The sequence below is a fragment of the Berghia stephanieae genome, chromosome 5 (assembly GCF_034508935.2).
Source record: "Berghia stephanieae isolate SIO BIC M18660-M18661 chromosome 5, UCSD_Bste_1.3, whole genome shotgun sequence".
Taxonomy (NCBI): Eukaryota; Metazoa; Mollusca; class Gastropoda; order Nudibranchia; family Aeolidiidae; genus Berghia; species Berghia stephanieae.
In genome coordinates, this window is record NC_088364.1 from 9,978,690 (window position 1) to 9,987,145 (window position 8,456).

The 8,456-nt window shown below is 39.4% G+C and overlaps 1 long non-coding RNA gene across 1 annotated transcript; it reads right to left on the bottom strand.

Annotated features, from left to right (window-relative positions):
- Positions 1-710: 710 nt before the first annotated feature.
- Positions 711-4,724, bottom strand: LOC144972392 (uncharacterized). The gene is made up of 2 exons (XR_013645359.1): positions 3,817-4,724; positions 711-1,586 (listed from the first exon to the last, which is right to left on the bottom strand). It is a non-coding gene; the product is annotated as an uncharacterized LOC144972392 (long non-coding RNA).
- Between the last annotated feature and the right edge of the window lie 3,732 nt (positions 4,725-8,456).

Here is an 8,456-nt window from a genome sequence, read left to right on the forward strand (position 1 = left end):
TACAGTGGATTCTAGTAGGCTCTCGGAAGAAGCCAAAACGCATGCGAGAATCCGATGCTCACACAAGGGGAAGTAGCCAACACATGCGGTCATCCAGCTCCACTGTGCTGGAATTCGGCGCACCAGAATCCAATGTAACCTTAATTCAACTTGTATGGTTATGGACCAAATTTACTTTTGAACCAGATGGCCCCATATCTCAATGTGTAGAGTAAGAGCATTTGACTCACACTCGCATGCATTGAGACTGGAAGTCATCCCATGATAATGATATGTCTTTCTCTTTAATTTTCTGAACCCTCTGCAGTCATCGGGTGATTGACGATAACTAATTTTCAATACTATCATCATCCATAGGGCTGATGACTCACAATGACTCTTGGACAGCTCAGCTGTAACTCAAACATTGTAGCAGTACCACTGATCGGAAAAATTGACCCCACATAGACACTTTACACATCCCATTCTGCTCAGATGGGAATGATCTACCATGGAATCTGTAGGAGTAGGAGTCAACACCATCTTGTTGGTCTCAAATTGACTGTAGTCTGAGATGGATATTGTAAGAGTATGAGTAGTCTATAGTAGAGTTCGAGGAAACCTTGCTCAAGCATATTATTATATATGTATTTCCCTCTCAGCTACGTATCCCCGCGAGGAACAGGAAAAGAGAAATAAATCTCAATTAAGAACAAAGGCAGAGAGCAACATGGAAAGGAAAAGACATTTTACTTTCCCGCTTGACGGGCTTACACATAGGTCATCCAACACAACACTCGATTTTTCTTATTAGCATAATACACGCCACACCTCAAGGTAGATACGAGGGCTCTTTCAGAAATAACCGAAAAATGCCCATTGCTCAACAACCAGTGGAGATTTTTTAATTCTGTAAACGACATATTCCTTATTTCCTTACGGATATTCCCAGAAATTATGAAGTGCATCATTTTGCACAATGAATTTCTAGACGATTTTAAAGATGGCGGCCCACCTTGAAACTTGGTCAAAGGAGGAAATCAGAGCTGTCATACGTTTTTTGAACGCCAAAAGTCTGAATCCTACCGAAATTCATAAAGAACTTCAGAGCGTATATGGTGAGCATGTTATAAGCCGTACACAAGTCTATCACTGGTGTAATTTGTTTGAAGCCGGCCATTCCGACTTGACAGACAGGGAAGGGAGAGGGCGTTCGATAACTGCGACGTCAGAAGACAATGTGAAGCAAGTTGATGAGCTTATTCGTCAAGACAGGAGGTTGAAACTTCATGAAATCGCAAGCAGTCTTGAAATTTCGGAAACTTCTTCCCATAGAATTGTATTTGAAGAACTTGGCTACAGAAAAGTCAGCGCAAGATGGGTTCCTAAGCAATTGACAGACAATCATAAAGAACAAAGATTGGACATCTGCAGGGAACTTTTGAGAAGACGCAAGAGCTCACGCAGGGTTCCAGGCATACTGTCAACGCCGACTTTCTAGGGTACGATGTGACTTTTCTGGACAGCATAGTCACCGGTGATGAGACTTGGTTGCACCATTGCACCCCAGAAACAAGATTCGATGACATGGAAGCATCCATCCTCACCTGTCGCGAAGAAAATCAAAGTCATGCGGTCAGCAAAGAAAATAATGGGAACTGTTTTCTGGGACAGTCGTGGTGTTATTCTGTTCGAAACTTTACAACCTGGAGAAACAATCAATGCTGCAAGGTACTGCCAAACTCTTGACAAGCTTAGGGAGGCCATTCGCAGAAAGCGCCCAGGGCAGTTGACCAACGGGGTCATTTTGCAACACGACAACGCTACACCCCACACAGCACGAGTGACGCAAGGTTGGCTAGAGAAATATGGATGGGAGATTTTGCCACACCCACCACACAGTCCAGACCTCGCACCATCTGATTATCACCTCTTTGGGCCACTGAAACGTGAGCTGGCAGGAAAGCGCTTTGATGTCGATGAAGAGCTTGTTGACCATGTGCGGAAATGGCTACAAAACCTTGACGGAAATTTCTTCCGAGAGGGTATCTATTCCATCAGGGTGTCCAGCAGATTATCAGACTTAAAAATCCTACCTCCCCCCAAAAAATCCTACCAAGCAATTTAAAAGCAGGGGTGAGAATGGCTGGTCACAAAAAAGGAGGAAATTTTTCATCGTGAAGATCATGACCCATCCATGCGACCATAACCTATAAATTTGAATGTCACTCAAATTTACTGAGATGCGATCCAAAATTTGTCTTGCAGCAATTTTTGACACGACTCGGTGGAATTTCAAAAGTTGAAAGTGCAATTTAAACATTTGGTGGTTGTAGTAGGGATGATGATGTGATGGTTGTAGTAGTAGTGGTGATAGGGATGATGTGGTAGTAGTGATTGTAGTAGTAGTAGTGGTCGTATGGATGATTGTGAGGTGGTGGTTGTAGTAGCTGTGGTAGGAATGATGTGGTGGTTGTTGTAGTAGTAGTGGTGGTAGGGATGGTGATGTGGTGGTGGTTGTAGTAGTGGTAGTAGGGTTTATGATGTGGTGGTGGTTGTAGTAGTAGTGGTGGTAGGGATGATGTGGTGTTATTTGTAGTAGTGGTACTAGTGATGATGGTGTGGTGGTGGTTGTAGTAGGAGTGGAGGTAGGGATGATGTGGTAGTGGTGGTAGGGATGATGATGTGGTGGTGATTGTAGTAGTAGTGTGGTCTTAGAGATGATGATGTGATGGTGGTTGTAGTAGTAGTGGTAGGAACGATGCTGTGGTGGTGGTTGTAGTAGGGTTGATGATGTGGTAGTGGTTGTAGTAGCGGTGGTCCTAGAGATTATTGTGTGGTGGTGGTTGTAGTAGTTGTGGTAGGAATGATGATGTGGTGGTAGTTAATAGTAGTAGTGGTGGTAGGGATGATGTGGTGTTATTTGTAGTAGTAGTGGTGGTGTAGGGATGATGATGTGGTGGTGGTGGTTGTAATAGTAGTGGTGGTAGAGATGTTGATGTAGTGGTTTTGGTGAGTGCGGTTTTATTCAGTGATGATAATAGTAATTTGTCAAAAAGGAGGAAAATGTCTCCGTCTATAGATCAAACACAAGCAAAGTGTAAAAATAACAGGAACATAGTTTTGTATTAGTATTATTTAATATATTACTATAAGTAGTATAAATCCATTCTTATTATTCGACATAAATTTACTTTTTGTAAACATTTAATGCTAGTCCATTTGGTGGCCTAATGTTGTTGTTTTTTTTTGGGTTTTTTTTTTTTTTTTTTTTTTGGTGGGGGGGGGGGGGGGGGGGGGGGGGGGGGGGGGGGGGGGGGGGATTAGGCATGACAATACATTTTAACTGTGTTTGTGTTTATTTAAACCAGACATTGATCAGTTAGCTTATTATAAGGGGAGAGAAAAACTGGACCAGATGAAAAGTTTATTTTAAGCTAAATTTTATCGTCAGCAAGTTGATCTTATTTTGGACTCCGTTGTATTAAGTGTATATAACCAAGCAGCAACTGTTGGTTTCTGCGCACTTGAAAAAAAAAAATTAAAATCCACACAACATTCGTATCAATATTCAAGAGCAAGGAACACAAATAAACAAATAAAACACTGGTTTAGATTTTGGAGGTTTATTTTTTATAAACTTTGATATTTTGATAAAATCATAAAACATTACTAAAACTAAAATGAAAAGAAAAAAAAATAAAGAGAGAATTATAACATTATTTAAAAACCATGTTTCATATAGCTATATTATATTTAGTATAATTCTTAAATGGTTACTTTAATCAATTATTCAATATGTGTCAAAACAGATATTGTTAAACATAGACAACATACCTTTCTGTGTTATTAAAATGGCAGATGAATGGACAGAAGAACCTTCCCGTGCGGTCAAAAGTTTTGCCACCAAGCTTCGTTACCTTCTGATATGGTCTATTCAAGTATTGATGTGAAAATGCCGGAATTGTTGATGGCGGGGTAGGGTACAATGTTAGGGAGATGATGATGATGATAATGATGGTGATGTTAGAGATGAATACTACACTGTAGTTATATTACAACTATGTCGGTGATGGGATGAAGGTGGTGATGGTTGGTGTAAAATGACAATGGTGGTTACAATTTACAACAGATGACATTGATGGTGATGATTATGATGATGCCGGTATGGTGGAGTGGTGCGAACATTAACTTGGTAACGACCGATATATGTGGGCTACACAAATACATGTATAGTGTATAGACCATGAAAACGGCGACGACGATGATGATGATGATGATGATGATGATGATGATGATGATGATGATGATGATGAAGGTGGTGGTTACCACAAAAGAGGAAGTATAAACCCGGGACCACCAAAGACACACATAAAAATGCTGATATATGTGATATGTTACCACCCAGCATCCTCACAATGTACCATCGGTGGTCACCATTGGTCTCTTCGTCCACCCCATAGCTCCCTGATTGGGAGATTGCGGGGTTGCTGCGGACTAGATAACCAAGGTAACCGGGAACGAAAGCTGTTGACACGCCAGTTTTAACACTGTGTAAAACATTATTGACGTACAACTGCAATTATCATTCCACAAAAATAACTATCCAGAATACGAACATCCCAGAAGGTAACGAAGTAAGCAATGGTGGTTCAAAATCTTTGCTCACGCAGGGAAAGTCCCCATTTCCAATCGACACAGAAAGACATCTTGTCAGCTGAGAAATGAAGAACAAAATGGTCGCCGCAGTGGGTAACGGCCCCCCGGTTTTTATACACATCCAAACGGGGTCAATGCATGAATGAATGGTTGTGATTGGCGGAAAATAAGTAAGCAACTATAAATAGATCACCCCCCCCCCCCCCCCCCCCCCCCCAATTCTATTTGAATGTCAACCTGTTGCATGTTGAATACGTGGGCGAGGGGAAATATTTCTCAAGTCAAAACATATGAAACGTGTTTCATGTAATGAAGCAACATAAGTCAGCAGAAAACTTAATCTGTATAATATTTTGACCCGACATGCACATTCCAAAATCAATAGATAATGCTGAATCTTCAATTATATTATAGACAGTAGAGCAAGTGTGTTGTAAATCTCTCTCTCTCTCTCTCTCTCTCTCTCTCTCTCTCTCTCTCTCTCTCCTCTCTCTCTCTCTCTCTCTCTCTCTCTCTTCTCTCTCTCTCTCTCTTTCTCTTTCTCTCTCTCTCTATCTCTCTTTCTTTCTCTCCCTCTCTCTCTCTCTCTCTCTCTCTCTCTCTCTCTCTCTCTCTCTCTATATATATATATATATATATATATATAATATATATATGTAATATATATATATATATATATATATAAACAAAACAAACATAAAAAAAAATTAAAATTAGATTTATTCCTATATAAGTAATCATTATTTTATGGTAAATGTTTTCATATTTGCAGGTCTGATAACCGAAAGTAACGGTCAACTTAATTTAACAAGGTTATTTGAAGTTTCAGAAAAACAAACTAACTTACTCTCCTCAATGAAGGCATTTGATTTACCCCAAAACGTAAAGTTAAGCTTAACTCACTCAATCCTAGGGATTTTTGCTACTTTTCAAAATTGGAAAAAAATGTATTTAAAATGAGCATGTGCCTAGATATTTTTATTCAACTATCATTAACATGTAAAAACTAAAAACATTAGCTTTGATACTACGTCTATAATGTGTTTCAGAAAAATGTAATAATAAATAGGCTTGGGTAAAAGTAACCCCGGTAAACTACGGATATAGTCGGTGTTAGGGTTGAGGGAGTTAAACTTCAAGTATTAGTATCAGGTGCAGACTACATAATATATACAGTTCTGAAACGATTGATCACACTTGCCATTCTTTCCCCGAAACTTAAGCTTTTATGTAGTGCAATATCCCACTAAACGTGCTCAACGCGCTTTACACTGGGTTCCAAACCACCAGCAACTCTTAAAATGTAGGACGAGACGTGATGTCTGTTAATGTTAGGCGATATTACAATTTTTTTTCTTTCGGACAGAGACAACGCTGTTAACGGTTTGGAACTCATTTTACAACCTGAGTACATTGAGAGAATGTGAGTAAAGAGCCTTTTTCAAGGAACAATGCGCCACTCAGACGGGATTCGAACCCAGAACCTTCCGATCCGATTGCGTGAGTCCAACCTCTAGACCACATGGTCGCACGAGGCCCTGTGACCATGGAGTTCTCGAGTAGGGAGGTACCTGTTGGTTTATGTTGTCTGTGACCAAGGCTAACACACCCTGTCTGTGACCCATGAGTTGAGTGTTGGTTGCAGACACAGAGCTCTAAATCTCATCAAATAACCAAACGCAACTATGGATTTGATTTAACATTGTGGTAATGGATTATATTTTGCGTTGGTTTGGGATTGTTTGCATTACAACCGGTAAAAATGGAGTGCATTTAGGTTTCTTAAAATCCACACTGGGCGTAAGAAAATCTACACCGTCAGCTTGTTTATTTTTTTTTTTTTTTTTTTTTTTTATACGGAGCAAAGCTCTTGTACTAACTGGGTAACTTTGCTAAGAGGAATGTTGTGTAAATATGGTTTTGGGTATGTTTGGGTTAATCAATACGTTGAAAGTGAGAATATGTAATTATATACTTTCAGTCAACGCCTTAGCGATATTTTTTTTTTACAAAATTGTAAAGAGGAAATAAGATCCAATAGCGATCATAGACTTTATAAACATTTGGACAATAATCTGTACGCTATCGTATTCGAGATTAAAGAAAAAGTAATTCGATTCGCCATTACAAAAATTAGATTAGGTTCTCATAATTTTATGTGCGAAAGGGGGAGATGGCAGCGACGAAAATTGATTTTCCTTCTTGGCTCTGTATAGATAGAATGCGCTTGGCCAAGGAGTTCACAACATTGCCATCCGGAAGTATAACGGACCAACACACAAACTCTGTGTAACCATGAACTTTTATAGTCTGGTTAATACAGTTTAGTGAGAACAACTCACAAACGCGGATGGCAAAAACAATAACAAAGGCCTGAGTGACGTCATCTGCATACTATCTATAAATTGTAACTCAATTAATTGAAGATGAGTCAGTGGCGTGGGGCCATTGGATAGAATGGTGCCAGGCACCACACCAATCTTTTAAAAATCATTAACGGCATAATTTTAATTAAAAATAAAACTGAGAAAGTTTAACTCCACTGTCTTTCGCCAACTCGCCAACAACATACTGCCTTTTTAGTCTCCAGTCTATTCAAGATTCCGAATCACGCACTGCGCCGACTCGTGTGTTGGTGACATCACTGCACCGTGGTGCAAAACAATCCAAGCTCCAGTTAATGCTCTATCCTTTAGTATCGCTACAGCTGATTGAGCGAGAAATTGGGTCGAATTATACTATCTTCAAATAGCGGAAAAACCCTCGACTTGTGCCAGGATCTGAGAGCTCCACCGTTGGACTGGGGGGATGCGCCAATGTTGCACCATTTACGTCATAATTAGGGTAACTTCGGCCATCCAAAATATTACATTAATTGTCAAATACACTGATCATTGTCAAGTTTATTTGTAACCAGCAAAGAAAAACAACATAAAACTTTAAAATATGGCATATCAAAATCCCCCCCCCCCCCCCCCCCCCCCCCCCCCCCCCCCCTCTTTTTCACGATTATTAAATAAAGTAACTCTTTGCAACACGAAGCATTGGGGACGAATTTACCAACAATTTTCTTGCTTGTAGTCCCGAGTTGATGGTTACGTGTGTATGAGTGTTTATTTGAGTCTGTGTGTGTGTGTGTGTGTGTTTGTGCGTGTGTATTTGTGTCAGTCAGAGAAAGAAAGCGAAGATTGTCAACAGTTATACTTTGGTGTGTTTTTTTATTTCTTAAGTGGAGTGATTTTTTCTTTGTGATGCTTTAAGATCTGAATCTACCTTTCCATTATTTGAGATATACTTTGAAGTTTTGTTTTGTTAAACAATGAATTGCAATGAATCAAGTTGACTCTTTACTTCACCGACCGTTTGGGAGATTGACACTAGATGACAAATTAGAAATAAAAAGATTAGTTCCTCACCAACCAACTGATTTTGAAATAACACAGGTGTGGAAATCTCGAAAACGCTCTTTTTCAGTGACATGGTATGACAGACATGAATGGCTCACAGTTAGTTTAGAACAAAAACGTTTCTTTTGTTTTTATTGTCTAATTTTTACAGATACAACAAACACTGACAAATCATTGACATCTATAGGCTATAGTGACCTTAACCACTTCCATCGTATTTCTTGACCTCCTGAACGTTGTTTTAGCACCCTTAAATAGAGTGAAAAATTTCTTGCGAAATTCATGAAACAGGAGCGGGTTTAAAATTTGTTAATGATTCTGTCAATTCACCCAAAACTGAAATAGATGCCAAATGCCATTCCAGATTCCAATAAACAAATTATAAAAAGATTTGCAGAGATGAAACATCGC